The sequence below is a fragment of the Bos indicus x Bos taurus genome, chromosome 27, assembly GCF_003369695.1.
Source record: "Bos indicus x Bos taurus breed Angus x Brahman F1 hybrid chromosome 27, Bos_hybrid_MaternalHap_v2.0, whole genome shotgun sequence".
Lineage (NCBI taxonomy): Eukaryota > Metazoa > Chordata > Mammalia > Artiodactyla > Bovidae > Bos > Bos indicus x Bos taurus.
Genome location: NC_040102.1, coordinates 24,942,604 through 24,954,962, shown reverse-complemented (window position 1 = coordinate 24,954,962; position 12,359 = coordinate 24,942,604). Strand labels below are relative to the sequence as shown.

Here is a 12,359-nt window from a genome sequence, read left to right as displayed (position 1 = left end):
TTTTCCAGTCTTCAACTCTATATAATAAACTTCACGTAAAGTTTATTTACGTAGAGTATGTTCCCTTTTGTATTGATTTGGCCAGAAAGTTGGTTTGGACTTTGGTAACATCTAATGGAAAAATCCATATGAACATTTTGGCCAACTCAAATCTAGCTTCTTTTGTTCAATATATGTTTATGAGGTTTGTCTGTGTTAGTGTGTGTAACAATATGTGGTTTATTCTCATTGCTGTGTTGTGTTCCAGTTTATCCATTTTATTTTGATGGACATGAAGTTGTTTTATTTTGGGGACTATTAGGAATGGCACTACTCTCAATATTCTTGTATATTTGTTTGGCAACTGCTGGTATATATTATAGTTGGATGTATACCTAGGAGTAAGAGCTCTAGGCCATAAAATATGTATAGGGCTTCCCTGGTGGCTCAGTGGTAAAGAATCTGCCTGCAATGCAGGAGACTCAGGTTTGATCCCTGGGTCAGGAAGGTCCCCTGGAAGAAGTAAATGGCAACCCACTCCAGCAATTAGGGCTTCCCTGAAAACTCAGTTGGTAAAGAATCTGCCTGTAATGCAGGAGACCCTGGTTTGATCTCTGGGTTGGGAAGGTCACCTGGAAGAAGTAAATGGCAACCCACTCCAGCATTCAGGGCTTCCCTGATAACTCAGTTGGTAAAAGAATCCGCCTGCAATGCAGGAGACCCTGGTTCGATTCCTGGGTCGGGGAGATCCTCTGGAGTAGAGATAGGCTACCCACTCCAGTATTCTTGGGCATCCCTTGTAATCAGGAGACTCAGGTTCGATCCCTGGGTCAGGAAGGTCCCCTGGAAGAAGTAAATGGCAACCCACTCCAGCAATTAGGGCTTCCCTGAAAACTCAGTTGGTAAAGAATCTGCCTGTAATGCAGGAGACCCTGGTTTGATCTCTGGGTTGGGAAGGTCCCCTGGAAGAAGTAAATGGCAACCCACTCCAGCATTTAGGGCTTCCCTGATAACTCAGTTGGTAAAAGAATCCGCCTGCAATGCAGGAGACCCTGGTTTGATTCCTGGGTCAGGAAGATCCTCTAGAGGAGAGATAGGCTACCCACTCCAGTATTCTTGGGCATCCCTTGTAGCTCAGCTGGTAAAGAATCTGCCTGTAATGCAGGAGACCTGAGTTCGATCCCTGGGTTGGGAAGATCCTCTGGAGAAGGGAAAGGCTACCCACTCCAGTATTCTGGCCTGGAGAATTCCATGCACTGTGTAGGGTCACAGAGAGTCGGACACAACTGAGCAACTTTCACTTTCAGGGTGTGTATATCCCTGGTATACATATAGATAGCACCAAACAGTTCACTCAGATGGCTGTGCTAATTTATATTCCCAGCCCACAGTGGATAAATGTCCGTCAGCATCCTCACCAACACTTGGTAACATCGCCCTTTTTCGTGTTGCCCGTTCCCGTGGATGAGTAGTGCTATGTCCCTGTGGTTTTATGTTCCCTACTGACTACTGACATTGAAAAACTCTTTATATGTTTATTGGCCATTTTGATTTTTGTCTTTTGTCAAGTGTATATTCAAGTCCTTTGCTCATTTTTTCCTATTGATTTTAGGAATTATTTATATATTTGGAGTTATATAGCCTCGGCATCCTAAATATACACATGTGCATCGATCCTATTCTGTGTCTTGCCTTTTTGCTTTCAGCGTTATTTTTGGATGGATATTTATCTCATTCTGAGTCTTGCCTTTTCACTTTCAGGGTTACTTTTTGATGGACACAATTCTTAATTTTACTGAAGTCCAGTATGTTCTTCTTTTTTTTTAATCTTTATGGTCATCGTTTTTTGTGTCTAGTTGAGAAATTCGCTTCCTCAGTTTATGAAGATTTTCTCTCATCTAGAAGCATTACTGTTTGCCTTTCATATTTAAATCTGAAATAGTCTAGACTTGATTTTTTAATATGATGTGAGGCAGAAATCATAGTATGGTATTTCCATATGGATATCCACCTGACTCAGTTTATTGAAAAATCCATAATTTCCTGCGTTGTACTGCATTGTACCTTTGTCATAAATCAAGTATTTATATTTATCTATTTCTAGATTCTCTGTTTACTTCCTCTTTCTGACTTACTTACCCTGTGTAATAGGCTTTAGGTTCAGCCACCTCATTAGAACTGAGTCAAACGTGTTCCTTTTTATGACTGAGTAGTAGTCCACTGTGTCTATGCACCACAGCTCCTTTATCCATTCATCTGTTGATGGACATCTAGGTTGCTTCCATGTACTAGCTATTATAAACAGTGCTGCAGTCAATGAACATTGGCGTACATGTGTCTTTCAATTATGGTTTCCTCAGGATATATATATACTGGGTTTCCTCAGCCCAGTAGTGGGATTGCTGGGTCATATGGTAGTTTTATCCCTAGTCTTTTAAGGAATCTAATTACTGTCTTCCATAGTGGCTGTATCAATTGTACGTTCCCATTGACAGTGCAAGAGGGTCTCCTTTTCTCCATACCCTCTCCAGCATTTATTGTACAGTTTTTTTGTTGATGACTGTTCTTATCAGTGTGAGGTGATATCTCATTGTAGTTTTGATTTGCATTTCTCTAATAATGAGTGATGTTGAGCATCTTTTCTTGTGTTTATTTGCTATCTCTATCTACTTCCATCAGTCAAATTATTTATCCATCCGTGTGCCAATGCACACTGTCTTAACTATTCCAGCTTTGTATTAAGTCTTGGCATTTAGGAGGGAAATCCTACAACTTTCTTCTTCAAGGTTGTCTTGGCTATTCCTCTATTCCTCTAAACTTTACAGTCAATTTTCACAGAAGTAAACCTTCTGGGATTTTGATTGGTATTTCATTGAATCTGTATATCTATTTGTGTGAGAAATTCTTTTTTCTTTTTGGCCACACCGTGAAGCTTGTGGGTCTTAGTTCCTGGACCAGGAATTGAACTCCTGTCCTCAGCAGTGAAAGCAAGGAGTCCGAACCAGTGGCCCACCTGGGAAGGCCCGAGAATTTCTATTTTTATAATAGCAAGTTTTCTAATTGGTGAATATGGTTTATCCATTTATTTAGGACCACTTTAATTTTTGTAAAAGTGCTTTATGGTTTTCTGTAGAGGTCTTGGCTAGCATGTTGTTTAGGGTTTTAGCATTGATGCTCATGAGAAATATCGTCTTGTAGTTTTCCTTTCTTGTAATGTCATTGTTAGGTTATGCTGGCCTCATAAAATGAGTTGAAGACGGCTTCTGCCCTTAAATTCTATGGATGGTTTTGTTAAGACTGGTGTTACTCCTGAATTTACTAGCAAGACCATAGAGCCCTGGTGTTTTCCTTGTGAGAGCTTTAAACTGCAGATTCAATGTGCTTAATAGATAGATGTTTAAAATTTTAAATTTGTCTCTCTGTCAATTTATTAAATTGTGTTTTGCTTTGAATGTATACATTTTGTCTAAATTGTCAATTTGTTGGTATAATGTTATCTATAATATCTTATTAGATTTTAGCATCTGTTTAATCTACAGTAATGTCCCTATTCCTTTCCCAATATTCACAGTTTGTCTTATCTCTCTTTTTCTTAGTATCTGTCACATTTAAATGTGAACCAACTTTTGACATTGTTGATTTTTTTCATTTTATATTTACTATTTCATTCATTTCCCCCTTTTGTTATTTCTTTTCTTCATTATTTGAATTTGATTTACTGTGCTTTAAAAAATTGCTTGTGATGGATGGATACTAGGAAGAAATACATTAAAATACTTTCTCCATAGTGGTGATAGATTACATTATACCATTCACCTTTATCCCTGTTGTCTTTTAAGGAACCAAAAGCATGTGTTTTCAAATGAGGATCCCTAAGAAACTAAGTACAAAAGCCTTATTTTTTTAGATGGTAGTTGGGCTTCCCTGGTGGCTCAGTTGGTGAAGAATCTGCCTGCATTGTGGGAGATCTGGGTTCAGTCCCTGGGTTGGAAAGATCCCCTGGAGGAGGGCATGGCAAGCCACTCTGCATTCTTGCCTGGAGAATCCCCGTGGACAGAGAAGCCTGGCAGGCTACAGTCCATGGGGTCCCAAAGAGTCAGGACTGAGAGACTCAGCACAGTTTCTACGGTGTAGAACTGTGGCCATAATTACAATGTTGTTAACATAACAACTGGAAATGTTGCCCATTGGTCTGGAGGGTGGAGATCGTCTCTTGCACACCCAATTTATTATATAGTAAGAAGTGACTTACCCAGAGAAGAATTGAATACACTTCCCTGGTGGTCCAGTGGCTAAGACTCCACACTCTCAATGCAGGGGGCCTGGGTTCTATCCTTGGTCCGGGAACTAGATCCTACCTGCCACAACTAAAGATCCTGCATGCCACAACCAAGACCCAGTGCAGCCAAGTAAATAAATTATTTATTTAAAAAAATAAGAAGAATTGGATACTGGGCAGTGCCTTGGACGGTATGTCATTTTTCATCCTCTTTTGAAATTAATCTGTTACTAGAACTGCCGTAGTTCTCTAGACCTGCCATGACAAATTACCACAAACTGGGTGACTTAGAAAAACAGAAATTTATTGTCTCAGAGTTCTGGGGACTAGGAGTCTGCAATCAAGACCTCAGCAGGATTGTGGATCCTCTGAAACCTATAGGGGTCGGTTCCCTCCCTGTCTCTTTGTAGCCTCTGGTTTGCTGACAGTGCTTGGCGTTCCTTGGCTTGTAGATGCATCACTCTAATCTTTTGTCTTCACCTGGCCTTCTTCCCTCCTTGCCTGTCTGTCTCTGTGTTCAACCTTCCCCTTTGTTGTAAGGACACCAGTCATATTGGATTAGGGCCCACCTTAACAACTTCATTTTAAATGATTATTTCTACAAAGACCCTGTATCCCAATAAGGTCACAATCTGAGGGGCTGGGGGTTAGGACTCCAACATATCTTATTTGAGTGACACAATTCATCTCACAGCAGGAACAATTTCAGTGCTTGTTGAGAACTCTCTACAGGTGGACAAATGGAAAGCTAAACAAAGGAAGGAAGGAAAAACCTCCCATAGACATGTAGGTAAAGCTCTCTCCTTGAATCTGGAGACATATTGTTCCAATAGTTGAAGTGCTGCTCTCCAGATTCACCAGCGTTTTCGGGCAATACTGTTTCCAGCCTTTGATCCTATCAGTTTTAGTCCTTGGAGTGAACATCATTTGCTCCCATATGAGTAAAACAATTTGGTCCCCAGACTCAGCTCTGTCATGGATAGGAAAGCTGCCTTAGCATTTTGAGGCCATATTGTGTTAATTGCTTTCAAACCTATACATGTTAAATTAAATCAGTATTTTCAAGGTGACAGTCACCTTAAAGAGAAAAGGAAGTTTTTAGAAAATGATGGGAAGCTAGTGCGTACACTTCTAGACTACACCGAAGCTTCTCTCTGGCATCTCTTACCTTTCAGAAATTTAGTACCTACTCTGCTCCTGTGATTCGCTGTGGTTGTCTGCAATGTTTCTTTCTATATTGCACTTCAGCAGCATCTCCCTCTAGGCAGCATCAATAGATTTTTAAGAACAGAAAGCAGAGGGGCAAATGAACCACTAAGAATAGCTACATCCCTGGGTCAATTAAATCCAACTTGACATCTTTAGTGCATCTGTAATGCGATAATAATGATGATCTACCTCATAGCAATGTTGTGAGAAATAACAAACTAATGACTGCAAGCGCTCTGAAAATAGAAAGGGCCCAATAAAAGCTGGTAATTATTAACGGTAATCATTTGCAAGTGACCTAGAAATTACTGTTAAGTTATTGCAGACATCTTGTCATCCATTCTTTTCTTGTCAGTGTTGGACTTCCAGCCCCAGAAGTTGAGAGAGATTATATGTTGTTGCAGTGCGGCCCTCAGGAGCCTTCCAAGCAGAAGCTTAGAAGCAACACTATCTCTGCTTCACTTGTCTCTAAAGTTTTCTCTTGGGCTTCCCTGGTGGCTCAGTGGTAAAGAATCCACCCGCCAGTGCATGAGACACGGGTTCGATCCCTGATTCGGGAAGCTCCCCCTTGCCTCAGAGCAACTAAGCTCATGAGCCGCAACTACTGAGCCTGTGCTCTAGAGCCAGGGAGCTACAACTACTGTGCCCTTGTGCTGTAACTATGAAGCCCACCCACCCTAGAGCCTATGCTCGGAAACAAGAGAAGCCCCCACAATGAGAGGTCTGCACACCACAGCTAGAGCAGCCCCCTCTCACTCCAACTGGAGAAAAGCCTGTGTAGCAAGGGAGACCTAGCACAGCCAAAAATAAATAAATAAATAAATAAAAATTATTAAAAAAAAAGAATTAAACTAAAGTTTTTTCTTCTCTGTAATTGAACCTGGAGATAAATTCTTGACCTTTATTCATTCAGTCATGTATTTATTCATCCATCCAACAGTTATTTATTGAGCATCGCAGGCACAGAACTGGGTTCTGGGGATACAGAGATTTTAAAAAGTACACATGGTATCTATTCTCTTGGAGTTGTTAGAGATAAAAATAAAATTGTAAAGAATGTACAGAGTGTACTAAGATGGGAATAGTAAAGGATGCTAGGAAGGGGCAAATAGCCCCACAATGGGAGCTGAAATATCATATACAGCCGTGGGCTGGATTGATAGGGTACTGTTGAGTTGAAACACCATGCCTCTCCGTTAAGGGTTATTCTGTTTCCTTCCATCACACTTTCCTAAAAGAATTGTCCTGATAGATGAACCTCCCCACCACCTATTTCTCCAAGTAACAGTTCATTAACATCCTTTGTCCTTTCTCTCTTCAAAAAAAAAAAAAACAGGACAGGGAGATCTTTTCTACCAAACTGAGGAGGACTGACCCCACCTCCCCAGCTATCCAGAGGAATAGAATGCATTCCTCATGACCAGCCACCAGAAGGATGTGCAATAGCCTGTTAGGTTTCCATTTCTGCCCGACCTCGAACATTCTCTGTGAAGAGTACGGAGCCACTTGTGCGGGTTCAACTCTACCCCAGACTAACAGTGACCCTGGTGAGGGGAATATCCTGGTCAGGATTTGTGGTTACTAGTCCTGCTATTCTCAATGCCTCCCAACCCTGACACCCTGGTCTCCCCTCCTTCCTGTGTCTTGGTGTTTGAGGTCATCCTTGGTTTTCTAGTTCCTTGGAGGCAGGCTATATTGCTCGTTCTCACTACTGAATGGGTTTTCCTTTTAAAGTCCTTATTGAGTTTGTTACAATACTGCTTCTGTTCTGTGTTTTAGTTTTTTGACCACAAGGCATTTGGGATCTGAAATCCCCGATCAGGCATTGAACCTCCACCTCCCTGCACTGGAAGGTGACATCTTAACCACTGGACTGCCAGGGCGGTCCCCTCAGGCCTTCTTTGTGACTGGAGAGTTTCACTACCCACCTGACCAGCGGCCGAGGTCCCAGTCTCTTTTCTGATGGTTGCCATCCCGCAGCTTGGAGCTCAGCTATGTCTCTTTCTGTCCTTTCTGGACACAGCCTCGGACCCAGGACTTGTTTTGAATGGTTTGCTAGTGGTACTTGAATCTGGCCCACTCACCCTTTCCTTACCTTCCCGCCTTCCACAAATATTTATTGAGTCCTTCTTAGGATCTCCATTGCGCGCTCAACCTTTTGGACACAAAGGTTCAAACTAATGTTCAGAGTTCCCTGCACGGCTCTCTCTAGAGTCACCAAATACTGGGAGGACCCAGGCAGCTCCTCAGCCTACTAAGGTGAAAGGCATTTGAAACAAAGGTCAAGTAAGGACAGAATATGGAGCTCTCACTTCAAAAAGTGACTGCTCCCTGGGTACCCACCAGAGCAGCAGGCAGTCAGCTCAGGCCAGCTTGGATCTCTCTGTTCTGACTTTGGGTTCGTTCAGCATCCTCTCCACTTTGCTCAGCAATCATCTTTCTCCGATGAGCACAGTCTGACCCTGTAAATGGCTATTCTTTTTGCTCAACACAGCCTCTAATTCCTGTAATTGTTCCTGGACTCTGTCATGGGCTCTGATTGTAACCACAAAAAAAAAAAAAAAAAAAAACCAACAACAGTTTTTCTGGGCTTGGTTTGGCCCCAGGAGAAGTACTTTACTGTGTGATTTCTTGGATTTGACCTGTTGGGTCAAACAAAGTTTTAGGGGCTCAGCCGAGTATGTGGATCCTAGCACCCATGGATCCTGATCTTCCTTCATGGACTCCTAGTCTGCTCTGCCAGCTGGACCCATTCTCTGACGCCCACCACAGCATGGGTTTACTGGAGAGGGGAGAATACAGTGTTTGAGAGTTGCTTCAAGTAGTGGGAAGGACATGCTTTGGAACCTGGCTTCACCACCTGTAAATACGTGTAATCTTGGGTAATTAATTTACTTCACATCTATGAATTTCAAATTCTACTCTGTAACAATTACAGTGTAATTGAAGGAAGCAGAATTTATTTCATCAGGCTGTTGTGGATATTAAATAAGACAGTAAATGTACAGTGTCCTTATGGCAGAAAGTGAAGAACTAAAAAGCCTCTTGATGAAAGTGAAAGAGGAGAGTGAAAAAGTGGCTTAAAGCTCAACATTCAGAAAACAAAGATCATGGCATCTGGTCCCATCACTTCATGGCAAATAGATGGGGAAACAATGGAAACAGTGAGAGACTTTATTTTGGGGGGCTCCAAAATCACTGCAGATGGTGACTGCAGCCATGAAATTAAAAGACGCTTACTCCTTGGAAGGAAAGTTATGACCAACCTAGACAGCATATTAAAAAGCAGAGACATTACTTTGCCAACAAATGTCTGTCTAGTCAAGGCTATGGTTTTTCCAGTGGTCATGTATGGATGTGAGAGTTGGACTGTGAAGAAAGCTGAGTGCCGAAGAATTAATGCTTTTAAACTGTGATGTTAAAGAGGACTCTTGAGAGTCCCTTGGACTGCAAGGAGATCCAACCAATCCATCCTAAAAGAAATCAGTCCTGAATATTTATTGGAAGGACTGATGTTGAAGCTGAAACTCCAATACTTTGGCCACCTGATGTGAAGAGCTGACTCATTTGAAAAGACCCTGATGCTGGGAAAGATTGGAGGCAGCAGGAGAAGGGGATGACAGAGGATGATATAGTTGGATGGCATCACCGACTCAATGGACATGAGTTTGAGTAAACTGTGGGGGTTGGTGATGGACAGGGATGCCTGGTGTGCTGCAGTCCATGGGGTTGCAAAGAGTTGGACACAACTGAGTGACTGAACTGAACTGACTGAAATGTACAGTATCAGCACATAAGTTGGCATAGAGTGACTGCTTAAAAATGTTGGTTCCTGGGACTTCCCTGGTAGTCTGGTGGTTAAGAATCCACCTGCCAATACAGGGGACATGGGTTCGATCCTGGTCTGGGAAGATTCCATATGCTACAGGGCAACTAAGCCCGTGTGCCACGGCTACTGAGAACATGCTGTAGAGCCCATGCTCCAACATGGACAGCAACTAGAGAAAGCCCATGCACAGCAACTAAGACCCAGTGAAGCCAGAAATAAATTTCTTTTTAAAATGTTGGTTGCTTCATAACTTTTAGAGCTGCTACTTAAAATCTGTGGCATCAACTGGATCTCTCAAATCTCCATAAGTTTTGTTTTTTTGTTTACTTCAGACTACACCTTATTATTGGGCTTCCCTGGTGGCTTCAATGGTAAAGAATCCACCTGCAATGTGGGAGACCGGGGTTCGATCCCTGGGTTGGGAAGATCCCTTGGAGGAGGGCATGCAACCCACTCTAGTGTTCTTGCCTGGAGAAGCCCATGGACAGTGGAGCCTGGCAGGCTACAGTCCATGGGGTCACAAAGAGTTGGACATGACTGAGTGACTAAACACAGCCCAGCACACCTTATTATTATCTTTGTTAAATACATTTTTGAAGTAGACACAAACAAAAAGACACAATGGATTCAAATCCACCAAGATTAGCAAACTCTAGGGAAGATTGTGGTTTTATTAATATTTTCTCTAATTAATTTTGTTTAATTCAGATCACTCATAATAATATAACCTAATTATACTTTGTAAGTATCTGTTAATTATGCAGATAAATATGTATAATAAGTATATAAATCTCTGTGTCCTGTCTTGTGTAATTTAGGAATCAACCTCTAGGTCTAGGTTGGTTAGATGTCATCCCTCATTGCCTATTTTCTAAACTCCAGGATTGGGAGAGAATCATAATTTTTAAAAAGTGATTGTTAAAGGAGGCTTGTAAGGCTAATAATTATAATGTTAGATTCTAGGGCTGCTAACCTGGCAGTCCTGTGACCCCCAAGGATAAATTAATTTAAAGTGAATGAAGAAGAAGTACAATTATTTCCTTTCGTAGGGCCAAGGAGTGCTTGTTAAATATAAAGTGTATGATCGAATGCTAATGATGGTTCTGCAGGCTGAGCATTTCTGTGTGCCTTAGGTACACAAATTGCTCTTGGTGGCTATAACTCTGTTTCTTGCAAAATGTGCTCCTTGGGGAAGTATAAAAGAAAAGTATTCTTAGGTCTGTTGTTCAGAGAAAAATGCCACTGCTTTCATATAATGAGGAATAAGGTAGGCGATGAGGAAGGCTGTATTACAAGTGTTTATCTCCGTTTTATGATTCTGTGTTAGGGATGGCATGGAGCAAGTACACTGAGTATTATTAATATTATAGAAAGTGAAAGAAAGTGAAGTCGCTCAGTCGTGTTAGACTCTTTGCGACCCCATGGGCTGTAGCCTACCTGGCTCCTCCATCCATGGGCTTTTCCAGGCAGGAATACTGGAGTGGGTTGCCATTTCCTTCTCCTGGAGATCTTCCTGACCCAGGGATTGAACCTGGGTCTGCCGCATTGTAGGCAGACGCTTTACCCTCTGAGCCACCACCAGGGTAGTAATATTATAGAACATGGTTGCTATTAATCAGGGCTTCCCGGGTGGTGCTAGTGGTAAAAAACTCACCTGCCAGTGAAGGAGACTTAAGAGACATGAGTTTGATCCCTGGGTTGGAAAGATCCCCTGGAAGAAGGCTTGGCAACCCAGTCTAGTATTCTTGCCTGGAGAATCCCATGTACAGAGGAGCCTGGCGGGCTACAATCCATAGCGTCACAATGAGTCAGACACAACTGAAGCCACTTAGCATGCATGAATGCTGTTAATTGAGTACAATGCAATGGTTATTTCTGGAATGTAAATCTTCAGATGACATAGCAAGAATATGTCCTTCTCAAGTGTCCCCAAAGAAAGACAGAGCCCCAGTTCCTCAAGTGTTCTAGACAGAGTGGGACTCTGCCTATTTCAAGTCCCCTGAGGTTAATTAAGTAGGACAATGTTTCTTGGAAATGTGGGTGGTAATGAAATATTGTAATAAAACCATTATTATATTCTGGATTTATAAAATTTAAAAAACAGCTTTAGATGCTCTCATTTTTTTTTCTTAAAAAAGACTTGGAAATATTTTCCAGTTATCCCTCTCTATGTTAGAATAAAAATTATATGATCTGGGACTATTCACTCTAAGGTACTGCTCTACAGAGAAGAAAACAGCCCATTTGAACATTTAATCATGAGCCTGGAATATGTAATTCATAGGTTTTAGTAAATTCTTGGCCATTGCCTTGCTTCAGCTGGATGTAAACAAGTACTTTGAACCTCCTTGGACTTAAGTCTCTCCAAGAAATAAGGGTTAATATAGAAAAAGTCATCTAAGTGCTTGGCTAGAGCTATTCCCCGTGCATTGTGGCATTCAGTGCCCCAAGAATCCTACATGGGCCTTCACCCAGGTTGTGAGGGAGGCTGGTGGTGAGGGGATGCAAAAGATGCTGATGGATACCACCACCAGGAATCTGCCTATCTTGGCTTTTGTACCTGCACATCAGGTACCCCAGATTCCTTCACATACCTCTAGCCTGAAATAGACATCTGAGATTCTGGGTTACTTTGGTAGAAACAGCCTCCAAAGTACCCGCTTATAGACTCAGGCATGCATTAAATTGTTGTGCCTGGCCCAGTGCCCAGGTCATTCACTGGAATGGCTGCTCTGCCCTGTGATCTTTAACACACTGAGATTGTCATCATCTCTGAGACTGCGTTGCAAAGTCAAGGTCATGTCCAGTCACTCATGAGATCTTAGTGGGTCTGTTTTTCCCAACCGTTTTCCCTCATTCTATGGTCTCATTGTTTACTCCTTTGAAAGTAAGCAAGGTGTCAATAAAATGCTCATCTGAAAAAAAACTCAATAAAAAGACATACAAATTCACAGTTTCACACGTAAAAGGCTTCACAATTATGCGTGGTTTTGAAAGCTGGGCCTTTATATTTGTAGGCGCTAACAAAATATTGTCTGATATACAGAATAGAATCTCCTGTAT

The 12,359-nt window shown here is 41.8% G+C and overlaps 1 long non-coding RNA gene across 2 annotated transcripts in view; it reads left to right on the top strand.

Annotated features, from left to right (window-relative positions):
* Positions 1-12,359, top strand: part of LOC113884994 — a 119,625-nt gene that overhangs the window by 35,411 nt on the left and 71,855 nt on the right. The window lies entirely within an intron of this gene.